At 47.2% G+C, this 20,171-nt stretch overlaps 1 protein-coding gene across 1 annotated transcript in view; it reads right to left on the bottom strand.

Moving 5' to 3' along the window:
• INKA2 (inka box actin regulator 2) overlaps window positions 1–19,575 on the bottom strand; it is a 31,857-nt gene extending 12,282 nt beyond the window's left edge. The window contains exon 1 of the mRNA XM_085599653.1: window positions 19,537–19,575. The gene's annotated coding sequence lies outside the window, so the exon portion shown is untranslated. The remainder of the gene's footprint in view (window positions 1–19,536) is intronic.
• Between the last annotated feature and the right edge of the window lie 596 nt (window positions 19,576–20,171).

Raw genomic sequence — 20,171 nt, 5'->3', positions numbered from 1 at the left:
CGCTTTCAGCAAATGGGTTGAAGCGTACCCTACGAAAGACAATACTGCGATGACTACTGCGAAGCTGCTGCTGAAGGAGTTTTTCCCCCGATATGGTGTTTGTAGACTTCTGTGGAGCGATAATGGCCCTCACTTTGTAGCGGACGTTATAAAGTATGTCTTGAAGGGTCTAGGCATCACTCAGAAGTTCCACGCCGTGTTTCACCCTCAGTCTGCAGGCCTAGTTGAGAAGTATAATGGTACACTGAAGCTTAAGATCGCCAAAATTCAAGCTTCGACGTCTTTGACTTGGCCAGACGCTCTGCCACTGGCGTTATTGTCAATTAGATCGGTACCACACTCTCGAACTGGCCTTACACCTTACGAAATTGTTTTTGGACGCCCAATGAATATTTGGGGTCCACCAAAACCTAAGGCTGTGTATGATGTACCTTGTGTAATGATGAACGATTATCTGGCACAGTTAACGGATAACTTGGTTTCTATTCATCAACAGGTCCGAGAGGCACTCCCTGATCGGTCTACCGGTGAAGGACATGGTCTCCCGCCTGGTGACCATGTCATGGTGAAAGTTTTCGACAGGACGAACAGCTTGGAACCGAGATGGGTGGGCCCTGAGCAGGTCCTCCTCGCAACGAGGACGGCTGTGCGAGTTTCCAACCGAAAGAATTGGATCCACTCTCTGCACTGTAGGACGGTGCCGCCCGGATTGGTGGAACCTGCCGTGCTGACCGATCAACGAGAAATTTTGGCTGCAGAGACAGGCCGTGCTGCGGAGCCCAACGCCACTGAGGAGCTCTTTCCGGACCACGCGACTCCTGGAGGAAGGCGATATCATCTTCGACCAAGGAAGTGAGTTTTCCAGTACCGGGACATACTGTCAGAACGGCCCTTGGGTTAGTGAAACGGAGAGCCGATGAGGCAAGGGGGGGGGATCAGCCCTGCATTAGTGTAGTGACACCCGTCTTGGCCCGCTGGTGAAGAAATCAACCGCTGCCCAAGGGGAAGAGTTCTGACAGACTTCTAGTTTCAGGAAGATATTGGGTTTTCTTTAGCTTTGATATGGAGAAAAAGAAAATACTTTGCGCATTAGGGTTCATGTTGACAGTAGCCATTGTTGGGATAACCACATGGTTCGTGGAGGATGTAACTCCCGCTCGGAAGATTCTTGTGTTGACAACTCCGGTGCCTGAGGAGCACTACTTTTATACATTACCGTATCAAGAATTGAAGCATCGACAATCTTACTTGAATAACACTTTCATCCAGATGCTGCATCATACCCACGTTGCTACGAATGCTACGAACTGTTGGATATGTGGGATGATGCCAGCTCATCAGAAGAAAGGAGGAACGCCATTTATACCACTTCCTTTCTCTCATAATGGCTCTTGTAGAGCATGGTATACCTTGCTTTTTGCTACTCGGAAACCAACAGTGGGACGATTGCTCTTCAGACTCAATAAAGAATGCCATCAAGACAAAAATGGGTATCCACAAGCGAATGGGACAATTTGGGAGTGGGAAGAGTACCGACCAGACAATGAATCCATTCCCTACATCTTTACGAACACAAGAGACACTGTGGGAAGGGACAAGTTTGTAATTCAAGTAGCACAAGCTCAAGCGGACCTGTGTGTCCAGAGTGTGGGTTTTATTCCTGTTGGTGTTAGTGATTGCATTACTGTTTTAAATATTGATGGGTTGAACAATAGTACCTTCTTAGCCTCCCATAATACGTACTTTGTGTGTGGAAATAAAGGTTATTACCGTCTGCCGGCTGGGTGGTCTGGGGTATGCTATGTATCATTTCTATTACCTCCAGTATTCTTAGCTCCCGCATCTTATCATAAGGATTTGAAATTATTAAATAATGTGACTGTAAATAGGTATAAACGTACTTTATCAATTGATGATGTAGATCAGACTGACACCAGTCTGCAACAGTATATTGATTTTAACTTGGGACTGTTTTTCTTTGTTGGAGCTGCCCTGAACAGTAGGAAGATCCGAAGATTAACAAGAGTGGTAGAAGCTGTGACCAATCAGACTGCTGCTGCTTTTGGGAATCTTACGGAGGAATTACAGATCACTAGAATTGTTGCATTGCAGAATCGTATGGTATTAGATGTTATGCTAGCTGACAGAGGAGGAGCATGTAAAATTATTGGAAGTAGCTGTTGTGTGTTTATTCCTGATCATACGCCATCAGTTTATAATGCCATCAATAAACTGCATAAGATTGCAGCTGAGATCCATACGGAAAACGGCACTTGGTCCTTTTCTGGATGGTTTTGGGCGTTAATTACTGCCTGGGGATGGAAGGTTCTAACTGGTCTCTGCATTATTGTAGCGGTTCTGTTTTCATGCTGTATCTGCGTTCAGTGTGGTCCTTTACTCTGCTCATTATGTGTATCATTTTGTATCCCCGATAAGAAAGCTATTGCCAATGTCACTTATCAGAAACGTTTAGCTAAGGAAGTAGAAGAGATGATGATAATTGATATATATGATGATTATTCTAACAAGCCGGATGTCTTCAGTAAATGCTGAAAGGGTCGTCTGTTGTAAAGTGAAACAACGATGTGATTAAGCATTTACTAAAGACATTAATTCCCCTCTTATAGATCATGTTTTCTCTGTTATGTTGACCGAAGTTCGGACTCCATTTTGTATTGTCATGCTTCCACGTGTTCCCCACGAGAAGAGTCCAACCTCTGTGTTAGTTGCTCTTGTAATCTGCCTAGTAACAGTCTATAAATAGCTCCTTTGTCCATCTGGCACATGCCCAGACTTGACCACATTTGTTATCAGTTAGCCTTGCTTGACCATGTTTTCGCGGGCTCAAGGAGTGTGTTAGCTCCGCCCACATATTGATTTAGTATCGAAAATGACCATATATGGTAATGTTCTTCAGCCTCATGTTGTATCCACCCACTTATGAGCCCCTCTGTTGTGTATAAAAGGGGACTGTGTACGCAAGTTCTTTGTGCTACTCTATGCAATACTGAAGAGTGTTGTGTGGATTGTAGGACCACCTTTAAGGGTTAATAAATGCTGTCTTTGTACTTTGCAGTTTCCGTGCCAACTTCCTTATAGATTCCATTACAGGAGAGCGAACCCTTGTGTCCTGCGGGCCTAGCTGGGGCCTGTATTCATCAGTCAGCGTTCTCTCAGTCGGCCACTCGCTAACTGATTTCACATGTACAGTAGTCATTCTTGCACTCCTATGGCAGCGGAAGGAAACATCTAAAAATCCATAGAAAAAGAGTAAGGATAAAATACTCCAATGGGCTGATCCAAGGTGTGATCAACAATGTCTCAAGACGGTGCTTAAATGTTCTGGAGTCAAAAAAAATGTTTTAAAAGAGCCAGTGGCTGAAGGAGGTTGACCCGAAGCCCATTAAAGTAAGTAGAAAATATAATTCTTTCACCATGATGACACAGCTGATAGCCCAGGTGTCATGCACATAAGACCTAAAAAGTGATTGGTCAGAAGAAGGCCTGCAGAATGTGCCGTAAACAAACAAAATATATTGAAAAGGAATGGGTCAGGAGAGGGCAGACAGAGAGGCAGGAAACGGTAGAAAATCTGTAAGAAGCTCTTTGTTATATCCTACTTAATTGAATAACTTGTAGTCTAGCCCTGCTGCCACTAGCTGCTCAGCCAGAGCGTGAGATGGTCATAGAATGTTGGTGTGCCTGTGATGCATGGAATGCCTGGGTGTCTGAGTGGATGAGTGTTGGCAGTTGAAGATGGGCTGAGCAGCTAGGCAGGCTGCTCCTGGTGGGGCTGGTACCACACTAGGCTGGCTGGAGTAGAGACAGATGTAACCTGAACTGGAGACTGAATAAAGATGGCTTAAGAATACCTCCTGGCTCCAGGTGTCTTTCTACAGAGATCACAACATTTATTTTGGCGACGAGCGGACTTGAACCCTAGAGACTCTTGGTGAACCACTGAAACAAAGGAACTACAAAGGAAACAAGGAGAAACCAAGAGATCCTACAAGCTACTACATATATAAAGAAAGATTTCCCAGGAAAGCCAGCGCCAGCCCCACCAGTGTCCTTTCCAATGGACAGCCCACAGAGAAGTGTCATCAATAAAGACATTACAGCCTGGGAATACTACAAACATCTAAAGGACTACAGTGAGTTGGAGGAGTAGCTAAGCTACAGCCGCATCTGGTGTTCCAGCCACAACATTTGTCACTTAAAGGACTACAGTGTGTTGAAAGAGTAGTTTCAGCCACAACGCTTTCTGCTACAACGTTTTCAGCTGAAAGGATTTCGTGAGTTGGAGGGGAAGTGTTCACTTCAACCAGTTGTTGGTGTTCCAGCCACATCGCTCCACAGAGTATACAGTCTTACCAAAAAAAAAAAGGAAAAATCTTGGATTTATTGTAATTAAGATGTTTGATCAAACAGTTTGAAGTGGCTGCACATTTGGTGAAGTTTGGTGCTTAATTGACATTCGCAGCGATCTATAGTGCCTCCAAGACAACTATGTCTTCATAATGCTACATGTGTGTTTTCCTGCCACATCACGGAATGGATGATCAGTAACCACAGCACTTCAAAGCAGTCTCCATGCTTTCTTCAGAGGTGTACATTTATCGGCACAAGGAACAAGTAGGATGGGCCCCTGCGGTATGTGTCTGCACAGAGGAACAAGGTACTGGTGTTTACGTTGTTTGATGGCAGGTAGGCTCTCTGCGAGTCTTGCAGAGACACACAGGATCCTCTGGGCACTGTGGGACACACAGGATTCTCTGAGCAATGTGCAAGTTGTGGTTTTGGGCAACCTAGCCGGCTGTTTTCTGTGCCCACCCAGGAGATGTTGGTCACGTTTTGTCTTTTATTGTTTCAGTCCGCTGAGACATCTTGTCTGCGGGCGTCAGTAACTGCCGTGTGAAGTTCAAAATACTGGGCGCGAGTCTCATACAGCGCGCGCAAACTTACTTGGAGTTTCCTCGTGGGATCCTGCGTGATGCGTTCATGTTCGAGGGATCTTCGATGACGGCTGTGCTTCACAGAGGACGCTTTGGAGCATCTGCGCGCCTGGAGCCACCCGGCGCAACGTCCAAAGCGTACCGCCATCTTAGGGTTGGTAGTGGCACATGGTATGTCAAGGCGATCTTCTTTCCTTGTGCCAACCACGCTGCTCAGAGCATGTCTCAATAAAGTTGAATGACAACAAGTACGAGGTCAATGCTGCGCTTGCGATTCCAGAACATTTTGAAGCAATGTCGTTTTGGGTTTTCTCCTGGAGAACCTCCGTTTCAAGTATGTTGGGGGTAGTGCTCTTTCTGCATGCTTATTGCTATGTCCAGCATGTCGTGGTGAGCCATGGTGACTTTTCAGTTATGTAAAGAGGGTGTTTGCGCTCCCAGGATCTTGTTGATTTGTTTGGTGCACAGATGTGTTCTCTAACGAAGAAGAGGATCTTTCATTATTTTCAAATTCTGGCAGTGCACTTTGTTTTGATGCTTGACACTGGACTGTGTTGAGCTGTCACTGGATTGTGTTGAGCTGTCACTGGACTGTGTTTTGAGCCCCTCTTACCAAATGTGTGAGTTTTGTTTTCACACCAGAACGTTTTTTTTTCTAATTTTGTTCTACAGTTTGGTGTAAAACGTATGACATAGGGTTGGCATTGCTTATCTTTGTAATCGTTTATGGAACTTGGGTGAAAGTGTGCAGTAACCTTCGTACCCTTTTACGCAAGGGTAGTCTTTGTTCAGGAAAATTCGGGTGAGGAGTCGCTCACCGGTGGTTGTATGGTGGCATCTTTGTTTGTTTTCGAGGGGCATGTTTAGATGTTTTGTCTATAGTGGGTATTCAAAAGCACTATAGTTCACATTTCTTGGAGTATCAGTTAATATGTGTGTCTTCTACAGCACATTTGATGTCGTGATGCCACAGGTTTACAGTTTGAGGATGGGTTCCTGTGGGTGGTCATCACATTGTTCCCATACTCAAGGGAAGGTTGTGGGTAACAGCCCTTTGCTCAGTTATTTTGGTTACTCCTTCATGGGGGTATGTAACCTCTTCAAGGGGTTTGGAGTACCTAGGTTAACCCACACACTGGGTTGGGTTATGGTTTTGTCCATAGATAGTTGCGCGCAGTACTAATGTACATTTTTTATGGTTAACCCTCACACAGGGTTGAGTTATTGTTGCACACAGGGTTGAGTTAGTGTTGCACAGAGGGTTGAGTTTTAGTTGCGCGCAGTACTTATGTATGTCCCTTCATGGGAGTTTCTATGGGTGACGACCCATATACATGTTTGGTTCCCTTTCTTTTGGGATTGTTGTAGTAGAGTATGCTATCTTTAGTGCTACTCTAGGTTAGTACTTTGGGCATTGGTTGAGTGGGGTCTTTTACCCTTTGAGTTGTAGTGCATTATGTCACAGTGTTTAATGCAAAATGCTTCAAATGTATTTCGGGTAATGTTATTCTTGCTTCATAATGTTTTTATCTTTAATGAAGGGATGGGAGATATTGTTTTTCAAATGTATTTATCTTATCCGTTCTTTGTATAATGGTTCTTTCTCCTGCGATGTTATTTTATGTTTGCATCCGTGGGACATGTACCTTTATTCATTTTTCTTGTGGATAGTTCTTCCTTGATGTTTTATCACTTGCATGTTTGTTTTCGTTGAAGAAAAAGGGATAATGTTATATCCTACTTAATTGAATAACTTGTAGTCCAGCCCTGCTGCCACTAGCTGCTCAGCCAGAGCGTGAGATGGTCATAGAATGTTGGTGTGCCTGTGATGCATGGAATGCCTGGGTGTCTGAGTGGATGAGTGTTGGCAGTTAAAGATGGGCTGAGCAGCTAGGCAGGCTGCTCCTGGTGGGGCTGGTACCACACTAGGCTGGCTGGAGTAGAGACAGATGTAACCTGAACTGGAGACTGAATAAAGATGGCTTAAGAATACCTCCTGGCTCCAGGTGTCTTTCTACAGAGATCACAACACTCTTTGTTACACAGGCCTGCAAAGACACTTTTTCTATGGGGTACTCCCCGCCTGCTTTTAATATGCACTGTGGGTTGGGGAAGGCAGGCATTCTCGCTCCGGCGGTGAGGGCTAAAGCGTTGGGTACCGATGCTTTGGCAGAAGCAAAGCGAATTGTGTCTCAGTTTAATGCGGGGCCTAAGGAACAAATTGTTGAAGGGCCAGCTGCACCATTACCTATCATTTCAGGGGTAGTACCGGCACACTGGAGTGCAAGGGATCGTCAGTTCCCGGTGCGGCAGCAGGAATCAACAGGATGCACCTGGGACTACCGCAGCAGGTAAGCTTCCAACATTGCTAATGTTGGACGTTGGTGAGTCCCGCTCTGAGTGTGAATTCTTAGGCAGGCATGTTTCTCTGGAGTTGAAGAATAGAATTTGGGCTGGGGAATATATTAACATGTTTTCATTGCTGATCTGCGAAAGGGAAAGAGAGGAGGCAAGGAAGAACAAAGATTATATGCTTCCCAGGGAATGGGCTAGTCAGATGTTGACGTACAGGGTGGAAGAAAACTTACCCAACTGGATCAGAGCCTTTTCCATATTTATGGCAGTCACAGCTGAACGTTTCCCAAATTTGCAGGCGCAGATGGCTTGCTACCAAAACAGGATAGTTCTGGCCCATGATACATTTGCAGGTGGTGGGTGGTTAGAATATGATAAGAATTTCAGGGTGGCTAAGGCATTCGACCCATCACTGTCATGGGACCGAATCAACACAATATCATGGTTGGGTCTTTTTGAGGGCGAGGGATATAGTAACACAAAGAGCCAGTCCCCTCAGTCCTCTCAGCCCTTTCAGCTCTTTCGGTCACAGGGTAACACAAGTTACACCAATAATTCGAACGGCACTGGGGGGAGGAAAGGGATGTGCTGTAAATTCAACAGACGGACTTGCACCAGACCACAGGGTCAGTGCAGGTTCAAGCATGCATGTTCCATTTGTGCCAACCCATCCCACCCCGAATCCAGATGCCTCAAAAAATCAAAGGATAAGGGTAGGGAAAAGCAGGAGTGAGGTGGTGACACCGCGCAAAGCACGGTCCCCCATTGATGTAATGGCACTGACACCATGGCTCAACAAATACCCCTGCCACCTTACTGCAAGAACTCTGTTGGAGGGTTTCAGGGACGGTTTTAGGATACCAGCTCCAAACTATGTGGGATCACCTGAGTCCCAGAACCAACTCTCTGATCGGGCCAATCCAGGTATAGTCTCCACAAAAATTGCCAAGGAACTGCGCCTGGGTAGAGTAGCGGGCCCATTTGAGTCTGTACCTGTGGAGAATTTTGTCTGCTCCCCATTGGGGGTAGTGTCCAAAAAGGTAGAGGGAGAATTCAGACTAATACACAACTTGTCAGCCCCCAAGGGAAATTCACTGAATGATGCAATTGATGATGAGTTTTGCAGTGTAAAATACGCTTCCTTTGATCAAGCGGTGGAGATTCTCAGGGGTTTGGGCCCTGGAGCATTGATGGCAAAATCTGACATAGAATCTGCCTTTCGGTTACTCCCAGTACATCCGGACGATTACCATCTACTTGGTTTTAAATTTCAGGGAAGTTTTTATATGGATATGTGTATGCCAATGGGCTGCTCTGAGTCATGCACATATTTTGAAAGATTCAGTTCATTCTTGGAATGGGTTTTCAGTAGGGGTGGGTGGAATTTGCGAAAGTGACTTTCGCAAATTATCGCGAAAATGTTAAAAATCTCCGCAAACACGCAGAAATATCGCGAAGATGCGGAAGTTTTTTTCCCGCCCGTTCGCGGTATTTTCTGCGTGGTCGCGGCTCGCCAACTTACCCATGCGGTTGTTCGCGGACGCGGCTATCTTGTTTTCACTCTTCTCGCGGTGCATGATCGCGAGAAGAAAGACGTGATTGCGTTGACATTACTGAGGGCACGAACTGTCGCGAGACAGCGCAAATGGCTACCAACAATCCAACATCTCGTGGAGAACGCGACTGGATCGGGAAAACTTGTCGGCGAACGTGGGGATTCAGGTAAGGCGATCGCGCGCGCGATCGCGAGAATGTATTATTTTACAGCGCGAGCAAGAAACAAATTATCGCTAAGCTGCGAAATGCGGAAATTTTGACATTTTCGTGCTCTCCGCGGAACGCGAAAATGTCAAATTATCGCAATTTCCGCGAGCGGAACGGAAATTTAGCCCAGGCCTAGTTTTCAGACAAAAGACAGGGCATCAGCGGGTCATGCATTACCTAGATGACTTTCTTATCTTGGGGGCACAGGGCTCACCGGAGACAGTTGGGCCAGCATCAATGAAAGAGTTCCTGGGCATTGAGTTGGATTCCATTCAGAGATTATATAGGTTACCCATGGACAAAGTCACCAAGTTCAGAGCTGCTTTGCAGCTATGTTTGAGCAAAGAGAAGGTCACACTTCACCAGCTGCAGCAGACAGTAGGGCAACTGAATTTTGCTTTAAGGGTTATCGCGATGGCTAGACCTTTCTCCAGATCCATCTCCCAGGCCATGGCTGGGCTCAGGGAGAAGCATCACCACACAAGGCTGTCAGCTGAGGTTCGGCAGGACATGCGAATTTGGATGGCATTCCTGCAGGACTTCAATGGCAGAGTGGTTTGGCCCGGTCCGCACACTGCCTCCGCGGAGTTGGGTTTAATGACTGACGCCGCGGGCTGTGAGGATTTGGTGCCATACTCGGTACTGAGTGGGTGGCACAACGGTGGCCTGCATGGTGGGTGGAGAACGGTTTGACGGGTAACATCGGTTTCCTCGAGCTTTTTCCCATCTGGGTGGCTTTGACTGTATGGCCAGAAAAATTGTGTAATCAGTCAGTGGTTTTCTGGTCAGACAACATGACCGTCGTCGAATCAACCACCCGGCAGCCCGGTGTAAGATGATTCTCCGCCTTTTGAAGGAGATTGTTCTCTGATGCATGAAGCTGAATATACAATTTAGAGCCAAACATGTGCCTGGTGTCCTTAATCATGCTGCTGATGCACTTCCTCACTTTAAGATGCAAGTTTTCAGGGTGCACCTCCCAGCAGCGGCAGCCCATGCCACCCCCTTCCCAGAACGACTCTGGCAGATGGGTGCCCCCACCTACCGGACCTCGTGGCAGCTAGCCTAGCACCCAGGACCAGGAAAGCATACGAAGGGGCGTTTTGGCAATATTGTTCATTCTTGGGAATGGGGTGGGCTGAGAGGTGGCACGACACTGGGGCGCTCCTTCAGTACCTGGGTTTTTTACAGAGCGATGGGCGTTCTGCTGCAGCAGCTAAGCGGCATGTGGCGGCGATCTCCTTCTTTGCCCAGATCAGCGACAAAGGGGATCCCACTAACAGTTTTACGGTGAGGAAGGCTCTAAAAGGTTGGCAACGCCTCCAAGGGTCGGCCCCAGACACAAGGCAGCCAATTGGGGTGGAGCTCCTGACGTCATTACTAGCGACCCTCCCCGCAATTTGCAGTACATCAGGGGAAGTACGGTTGTTCATGGCAGCATTTTCATTGGCCTTTTACGGAGCTTTCAGGATTGGGGAATTAGTGGCCCAAAACAAACTTGATATACACAGCGGCCTACAGTTTGACCGCATTAGGGTGAAGGGTGACACATTACTAATATCAATTAGGAAGTCCAAGACTGATCAGGAGGCTCGGGTGATGGGGTAGTACTACACCGGGCACAAGGTAACCCATGCTGTCCTCTTTCACATGTGGAGAGCTACCTGCATGTGTCAAAGGGGGGCCTTTGCTGATACATGCGGATGGGGTCCCACTGACATGCTTTCAATTCAAAAGACTGTTGGACATGGCAATCCAAAAGGCAGGTCTGAATCCAGACAGTTTTGGAACCCACTCCTTTAGGATAGGTGCTGCCACTGAAGCAACAGCCAGGGGTCTGCCAAACAGCAATGTACAGAGGATCGGGAGATGGGCTTCCAACTTTAATAAACTATATGTGCGATTACATATGCTGTGAGTGTGATAGTTCACAAAACGCTGATGCATGTGTCTTTCTCTGCTTTCATTACAGTTTCTCAAACCTGTCACGCAGGGGGGAAACTGAGGACACCACAACAGCAACATTGGGCAACGCAAGGACCATCAATACCAAAGGAAAGACCACAGACAGTTTGGATTGTTGGCCATTCATATGTAAGGCGTCTGTCTAATTTTTTCTCTACAGGAAATTATAGGGACAGAGCACGGCAGGCGGGTTTTGAAATAGCATGTCATGGGAAAGGGGGGCTCTGTTTCAGTCAGTTCAGGGGTATCATACTGGACTTATTAAGGAAGGGTGGGGCTCCTCCCAATATAATCATACTGCACTTGGGGGGGAACGATCTAGCAAAGCTGGGGAGAAGAGGGTTGGTAGAAACTATAGTCACAGAAATAGGCTGGTTAGCCAAGACTTGCCAGGGTTGCATTATCGGGTAGTCTCAGATGATACCCCGATTCCAATGGAGGGGAGGGGAATCTGTAAAGGCTTTGAATCACTCCGCGAGGAGAATAAATAATAAGATTGAGAGACTTTTCAGGGCTCCCCACTTACAGACCATTTCCCATGGATGTATTGAGGTGAACCGTGCTTCCTAAAAGACGGCGTTCACCTGTCCAAAGTAGGCAATGAGGTGTTCCTAGAGAATATTTTGGCGTGGTTGGGGGCCTTAGTCGCATGGTATGACCTTCTAGTGAGTGCAGGGGGGCTAGATAGTCGGTCAACTATGCTAGCCTGTGGCGGTAAGGTCATGATTGGTGAGCAGTAAATTTAAGGTCCTTAGAGGGCGGCGCCATTCCTGAATGGGGTCGCCCAAGTTGGAGGGACAAGTGGTCTCTCCTAGAACTCCAGGGGCAGTTGGGTGCGGGGGAGGAGGGAGTCACGCTTTCTCTAGGCTGGTTGGCCATCCCGCACGTGCCCAACGGTGCCAGTAAATGGCACACAGCTGCAAGGGCCCCTTTATGGAGAGCAGGTACAGAGCGTACGGGGGTAACCGGGGGGAAGTACCCTCACGGTGAACGGGCCATCTGCGCATGCGCACTCCGGCTGGAGGGCGTGGTTCAAAATTGATAAGAATCTGACACCAGTTAGTGACCTTGCCGTAGGCTCTTATTAGGTACGCAGAAAATAAAGATTGTAATGATTATTAAAGATATGGTAGATATGGATAGGAAACCTTTGTATTAGAGTTATGTTAAGGTTAGCCATCTGACATCTGTATCAATTGTAATCAATGTAAAGTATATTTTCTGCTACATTATGTAAATATTGTAATTTTGATAAATGTTTATTAATCTTTGTTTAATAAATACGGCCGGGGGGTGTTACGCCCCCCGCATCCAAAACTTCTCTCCTGTCAATGGTCTTGAGTGGGGAGGAGGGGGTGTAGGTAGTACCTTGCCATATCCTTCTCAGCTGCAGCGGAAGGGAAAGGCCACTCAGCCATGCCGGAAAGCTGTCCAACTTTCCCTGCTGGACGCCGTTGCCTACTTGCCTTCATCCCGTCAGTTTAGCGCCCTGCTCCCCGTCCTCCACCAGCCATGGCGGGACTTTACAAACGAACGAGGCGTGTGGTGAGTATGGTTGTGTGCACGAATCTCAGAAAGGAAACACCGGATGGCGAGCCTCACGGATCACTCAAACTGTGTGGCCATACTGGCCACCGTGAGATTTATGTCACCGGGCGCGCCTGTTTAAGGACACTGTAATCTGGTACCGTAGTCCATGTCAGTGACCCAAGGTTGCAACTCAAGAATGCAGTGAGCTGCCAAGTGAACGCTCAGGGCTGTAAGTGAGGGTCAGATTCTACAACCGTTTAGCCCCTCACCAATGTAGCGGACATCGTTTCAAAGCCCGACGGTGCAATAGCATCACAGAAGTTGCACTCCCATGCTCTGCCTGAGCCTCCGTGCATAGCATGCTACAGGCTCATGTCGCTGCTCCCTGTTGCAGCAGCTCCTTCGAGCCACATGGACTTTGTGGGTGGGGTTTGCTGATATCAGCAGGCCCCCGCTCCATACCCAGATCGCCCACAGGTGCAGCATTAACATGTACTGTGCATGTCAGGGCTTGCATGTACATTGCCATCTATAAGGGTTGTAATGCAAGTCTGTATTCCAACACTTGGCATTTCATGGGAGGTTAACAGGGTCTGCAATGCACACAGGGCACAATATTTGTCGCCTACACTCATTTTACTCACATGTGGCAGCCCTACGTCACAATTGCTGTATAGAAAGTAAGGGTGGGCGGAATTTGCAAAATTGACTTTCGCAAATTATCGCAAAATTGCACAAAATCTCCGCGAGCATGCAAAACTTTCGCGAAGATGCGGAGATTGCTTTTCCCGCCCGTTCGCGATATGTTTTTGGGTGCTCGCGGGGAAATATATCTCCAACTTGCCCATGCGGTCGCTAATGGGCGCGGCCATCTTGCTCGCGATGCTTATTTCCTGTTCGCGATCGCAATGACGTGTTCGTGATCGCAAACTCTCGCAGGATAGCGCGACCGGCTACCAACAATCCAACATCTTGTGGCGCGCGCAAAGGGATAGGAAAACTCGTTGGCGAACGCAGGGACCCAGTAAGTCGCGACCGCGCGCGCGAGAATGCATTTTTAAAGCGCGAACAAGAAAAGTACTTCTGTTTCGCGGCAGGTTGCTAAAGTTTTGACATTTTCACGCTCTCCGCGGAACGCGAAAATGTCAAAATATCGCTAATTCCGCGAACGGAACGAAATTTACCGCCCAGGCCTAATAGAAAGTGAGATGCACCGGTGGCCGTCTCATAATCAGGTTTGTGTGCTGTGCCGGCGCAGAAGGATGTATGAGCCTTTCTTTTTCGCACCTTCCGCACATGCATTAACACAAAAAATCTCCCAGTTAGTGCATGGAATTCAGACGGCAGAGGTCAAAAGCAGATGAAAATAATCACCGAACTTTGCTGTTACAAAACCTACACTAAATTTGAGTTTAATGGATGCACTAAAGACGCGAAAAAGGAATACGCAGGGCACTCTACGCATGTGCAGCGCAGAAGGGATCAGGATATGGCCACATGATTGCACACAATGAAAATGTGCCCTATTGTTATAAATGCGCTTACCCCAGGGCAGCCCCGAACACATGGTGCCCTGGGGGCAGCACCTTCGTGTGAAATACGGAGCGGCTGCTTTAAAGTCGCTCCCTGTTTTACAGGGCAAGGGGCACCTGCCTGCCCTTTCAAAGGGGATTAGAGATCCCCTTGCAGGCGGGTGCAGTCATTGACTGCACCCGCCAGCAAGGGGAAGTCTGGAGGGTCTATGGGACCCCCTTTCCCTCCTCCAGAGCGCTGCTCTCAGGTGGTGCACTGTCATTGCGCCTTACGAAGGCTTCTTTGCCTCCTCGCCCATGTCGGTAATAAGGCACGAGCGCAGAGGCAAAGAGATTCCCTCATTTGCATGGGGCATGCCTCCATGCAAATGAGGAAACGCCCGCTTGAAGATAGGGTTGGCGCTTTATGTGCGCCAGTGCTATCCATACTACAGAAGGGCACAAGGGTCAGCGGCCCCTTCTGTAATACCAAAGTGCCCTGGAGATGTGCAAAGCGGACTTAAACGCCCGTTGTGCCCCCGGGGCACTTTATGTAATACGGCCCCTGTATGTAAGTGTACGGGACATGCACTGGGATCTATGTCTATCACCCCCATGGCATGCAGACAAGTATAAAATTCGCACAGTTCAAGATAAATGTGCACTAGCCAATTTGTGCAGATGCATCACAGTCTGCCCACGTGCTAATTCTCTTTGTGAATTTGCAGAAGACAAAATGTGCCAGATCTGCGCTAACAAGGTTTGGGATATACTTTTTTTCTAATGAAGCCCAAGGAGCGCTTGAAACATGGAGTCACTTGTTAACCCTGCATACTGTTTTAATGCAGAGAGGACAACAAACAACGATGTACATACTCTAATATTGCACAATGGGCCAAAGCTTGGTAAAGAATGATTTGGTAAATTGCATTAGCTTGCAAGTAATGAGAATGTGTTGAAGACGTTTTGCCAAAGACGTTAAATGCTAATATGCTTGTGAGGATGTAAAAAAAAAATCCATTATTTCCATTATTTAGTTGGTAAATGGCAGTGTGGCAAAACCGTTTGACAGTATTTTTAGAAAAAAACAACAAATTCATGGATTAGCAGAATGTCCCATAACACTCAAGGGGCCCTATACATAAAGTGCCCAGGGGGCGCAACGGGCATTTGCTCCCACTTTGCGCACCCCAGGGGCACTTTGGTATTACAGAAGGGGCTGCAGATGCTTGTGTGGCCACTTCTGTAATACCGATAGCGCTGGCACACATAAAGCACCAGCTATATTTGCAGGGGGCATCCAACCATGCAAATGAGGGAATACCTTTGCCTCTGCCCTACGCCATATTACAGACATGAGCGCAGAGGCGAAGAAGCCCTCGGGAGGCACACTGAGAGTGCACCATCTAAAAGGTTGCACACTGTCAGTGCGCTCCCTGATGGCAGCCCTCTGGAAGGGGTAAAGGGGTTCCATAGATCCTCCCCGACATCCTGGTCACTGACCGCCTGAAAGGGGATCTCTAATCCCCTTTAAAAGTGCAGGCGGGTTGCCGGCTGCACTGTGAGAACACAGGGCGGCTATAAAGCAGCCGCTCTGTTTTTCACATGAATGTGCTGCCCTGGGGGCAGCACAAGTTCGCGGCTGCACTGGGGGCCGCAAAGTCATGGTAATAGGGCACATTGCCACTGTTTGTGAACAATAAAAATGATGCGCATTTACGATAATACGGCCACAGAATGGAACATGAAATGCGGTCACATTGTAAGACTTTTCTGGGATTCCTCCTCCGCACCATGATAAAATCACCTGTGTGAATGTGTATGATCAGTACAACTCTTTCTGCTCTTGCTTTGTGCATGCTGGGGTTCTGAGATTACCTGATTAGTTTGAATGTCTCAAGGTCATTAAGTGAAGGGTGGAAGGAAACCATGCGGAACGTGGTGCATTCCATGCTGAGGAGAGGAGCAGAATCCTTGGGGATTCCATCCAGTCATCCTACAATTAGAACACATTAATTCAAAGAAAACAAGCATAGGCAAAAGCCAATTGGTCTCGCGTATGCAAGAGCTGTTGGCTTTACCAATATGCTTTAGCCATGTTGTAAATTTACGTGGCCGCTGTTCAGCATGGCTAAACATTAGTGGGGTAAAGGAGAGTGATGTGAAGTGTTGCAAAGTGGAGTAGAGTGGAGTGTTATGGAGTGGCGTTAAGTAAAGTAGAGTGTCATGGAGTGGCGTGGACTGGTGTGGAGTGTCATGGAGGAAGTAGAGTGGAAGGGCGTAGAGTGTCATAGAATGGAGTGGCCCAGAGTGTCATGGAGTGGTGTAAAGCAGAGAGGAAAAGTTTAGAGCAGAGGAAGTGGTGTAGAGGGTGTTGCATCAAGTGTTGTGTGGTAGAGTGGTGCAGAGCGGAGTAGATTGTCAGAGTGGATTGGCATCGAATGGAGCAGTCTAGGAGAGTGGAATGGCATAGAATGGAGCAGAGTGTTGTAAAATTTAGTGGCACAGTGTCAGAGTGGATTAGCACAGAGTGGACTGGTGTGGAGTCTAATAGTGTGTTGTAGAATAGAATGACGTAAAGTGGCATGGAGTGGCATAGAGGGAGTTGTGTAGAGTGCTGTAGAGTGGAGTAGTGTTGCAGAGTGGCATAAAGTGGAGCAGAGTGTTGTAGAGTGGAGAGGCATAGAGTGAAGTAGAGAGTCACAGAGTAGAGTAGAGTTTAATTGAGTAGAGCGACATAGAGTGGAGTATCATAGAGTGTGGGTCGTAGAGTGGCCTAGAGTGAATTGGCGTAAAGTTAAGCGGTGCAAAGTAGATTGGCGTATGGTGCAGTAGCATAGAGTGGATTGGTTTTGAGTAAAGTGGTGTTGAGTGCATTAGCGTAGAGTGTAGTGGTTTAGAGTAGAGTGGCGTAGAGTAGGGTGCGTAGAGTGCAGTGGCATAGAGTAGATTGTTTCAGAGTAGAGTGAAGTGGCATAAAGTGGAGTGGTTCAAGTAGAGTGCAGTGGTGTAGGGTAGAGTGCAGAGGTGTAGAGTAGAGTGGCGTAGAGTGGTGTAGAGTGCAGTGGCATAGGTTAGTGCTGGTGTGGAGTACAGTGGTGCATACCAGATTAGAGTGGTATGGAGTGATGCACAGTATAGTGGCATAGAGTGCCATAGGGTGGTATAGAGTTGAGTGGTGCAGAGTACAGAGCAGTGGCGGAGAGTGCAGTGGCAGAAAGTGCAGATGTGCAGAGTACAGTGGTGCTGACATGAGTGGCGCAGAGTACACAAGAGTGGCTTAGCATGCAGTGGCATAACATGTAGTGGCCTAGAGTGCAGTGGGGTAGAATGTTGCAAAGTCGGGTATAGTGGCGTAGAGGTTAGTGGTGCAGAGTAGTTGGCGTAAAGTGCTTGGCATAGAATGCATTTTTTTTTTAGTAAAGTGGTGGTTAGTGTATTGGCGTAGAGTGTAGTGGTTTAGAGCAGAGTGGCGTAGAGTAGAGTGGTGCAGAGTAGGTGGCATAGAGTGCATTGGATTGGAGTAAAGTGGTGTTTAGTGCATTGGCGAAGAGTGCAGTGGTTTAGAGCAGAGTGGCGTAGAGTAGAGTTATGCAGAGTAGATGGGGTAGAGTGCATTGGATTGGAGTACAGTGATGTTTAGTGCATTGGCATAGAGTGCAGTGGTTTAGGAGTAGAGTGGTGTGGAGAGCACTGGCATAGAGTAGAGTGATGCAAAGTGGAGTGGTGCAGCTCCGAGTTCAGTAGCAGACACTGCAAGGTTGCAAAGTAGACTACCATAGGGTGCAGGGGTGTATAGTAGAGTGGAATTGAATGCATTGGCATGGAGTGCAGTGGCGTAGAGTGGTGCAGAGCACAGTGGTATAGAAAGCAGTGGCATAGGGTACAGTGGTGCAGAGTAAAATAGAGCTGCATAGAGTGCAGTGATGTAGAGTACAATCGCGTATAGTTCAGTGGTGCATAGTGTTGCAGAGTAGAGCATAGCAGCGTAGAGTGCAGTGGAGCAGAGTAGATTGGCATAGAGTGCAGTGGCGTACAATGCATTGGTTCTTAGTAAAGTGGTGTAGAGTGAAGTAGCGTAGAGTAGAGCGGAGTGGCATTGAGTGGAGTGGCGCCGAGTGCAGCGGTGATGAGTGCAGTGGCAAAGGGTAGATTGTTTCCGAGTGGAGTGGTGCATGGCAGAGTACAGTTGTGTAGAGTTCGGGGTAGATTAGAGTGGCATAGAGTGGATTAGCATAGAGTGCACTGGCATGGAGTGGTACAGAGTAGAATGAATGCATTGGTGTAGAGTTCAGTGACAGAGTGCAGAATTGCTGAGTAGAGTGGGATAGAATGGAGTGGCACAAAGTGGATTGGCAAAGAGTGCTGTGGCAAACAGAGTAATAGTGCACAGAGGAGTTGTGTGGGGTAGGGTGCATTGGAATAGAGTGGTGTAGAGTAGAGAGGCATAGAACCAAGTGGCATAGTGTGGAGTGATGCAGAGTAGTGTGCAGTGACGCTTTGTGGAGTAGCATGGTGCAGAGCAGAGTGGAGTGGCATAGAGTGGATTATGCATGGTGTGGTAGAACACTGCCATTACAGACAATACATCTTCAAATGAAATGATCATTACATTTGAACAGACATACAGTTTTACTGATAAAAGTATACTGCGCACAAACAATAATGTGTGGAAACGTCATTACCTACTGTATTGATTTGTGTTGATCGTATTAAAATATTTGTTTCCACCACACTTCAGAATGACCCACATATGTGCTTCCTTTGTGCTTTTGTAATTCTGAAATATTCTGCAGGTCATTTACAGACATTTACATTTCGTAGTGTGCTAGAAAAAAAATAACATTGAATAGCCTTCCTCGAGCACTCCCCCAGTAGCTAGCAGGATTGTAACATCAATCCTCTCGCTTTGAAGTCAGGGAAAGAAAAGTAAACACCAAGCTCCTTGGAAGACAGAGCCTGACAGTTGCCCTCTGTCTTTGAATGCACAGCAAATGTGATAAGAAAAGACAAGGTTTTAAAGGCCTGTTCACAGAAATCCAGTACTAGTGGAAGAAGTCAGTAAATAGAGTTTGGGCAAGGGAAGGGACGAACTGAAGCTGGACAGCGTAAAACAAATAGAGACAGCAAACTGAAAGCAAGCTAAAGAAATTTACAAACCACGAAGTCAATGGTAAGCAATGGGCAGAGTGCATTCCCAGGGACGTTTTCCGAGTGTCCCCAAGTTATTGTTAGCAAACCAGACAGCTGCACTGTAGACTTCAGCCTAAAAAGCAGGGCTAGGTGAGAAACTCGTCCCTATCACGGCCCAGGGCGGCAGCATACGATATTGGGAGCCCTTTAAAATATGATTTCATATCCCACATTTTCCCAAAATGAGGCATGATGCAGATTGGAAACTAAAAATAACACTCTCCAAAGTAAATTATTAGTTTGACAATTATCATTTGCTTTACCTTTTCTGTAATGTCTGCTAGAGTGTCTTTCCTATCACTCACGCGTGCACGCTGGCAAAAAGCTGCCTCCTGATTGGTCGCTGAGGTTGTAAGAACCTAAAAGTGCAACAACACATTAATTCAGTATTTATGGATGACCAATCTCCTCCCACTTAGAGACAAAGGAAGGGTAACTAGTGAGTTTACCATTGATCACCGGAACGCACAGTCGGTATGTCAGATCCAGTTTGAGATTCCTTAGGTTAAAGGCTTCTGTTTGCATTCCATACAATCTTCACTAACACCCTCCTGGACTGTTCGACTGCTAGAAGTGGAAAATGTTACAGTTTTGATCATTAACTCTGTGCGCCATTGTTTCCCATGACCCGTTCCATTCTAGAAGCGTGCTGGAGGAGGCAATAATCAAAAGTAAACCCGAATGCCTAGGAGCCATCTGCCATTTTAATTTCAGGCTCACGTTCCAATCGCTTTGATCCAAGAGTACGTACCAGCTGCCAGCCGGAGCTTTTACATGATGAAGAAACTCATGTTACAGACATAAAACGCAAGAACATATGTCTAAGCTACGGACCGAGCTAGCCCCTTACCTCTCCGTACTCTCAGTAATGCGGTTTGCCCTATCCGTGCCTGCGTTT

The sequence above is a fragment of the Triturus cristatus genome, chromosome 1_1, assembly GCF_964204655.1.
Source record: "Triturus cristatus chromosome 1_1, aTriCri1.1, whole genome shotgun sequence".
NCBI classification, from domain to species: Eukaryota; Metazoa; Chordata; class Amphibia; order Caudata; family Salamandridae; genus Triturus; species Triturus cristatus.
Note: the sequence above shows the minus strand (reverse complement) of the source record. Positions and strands in the feature narration are given on the sequence as shown.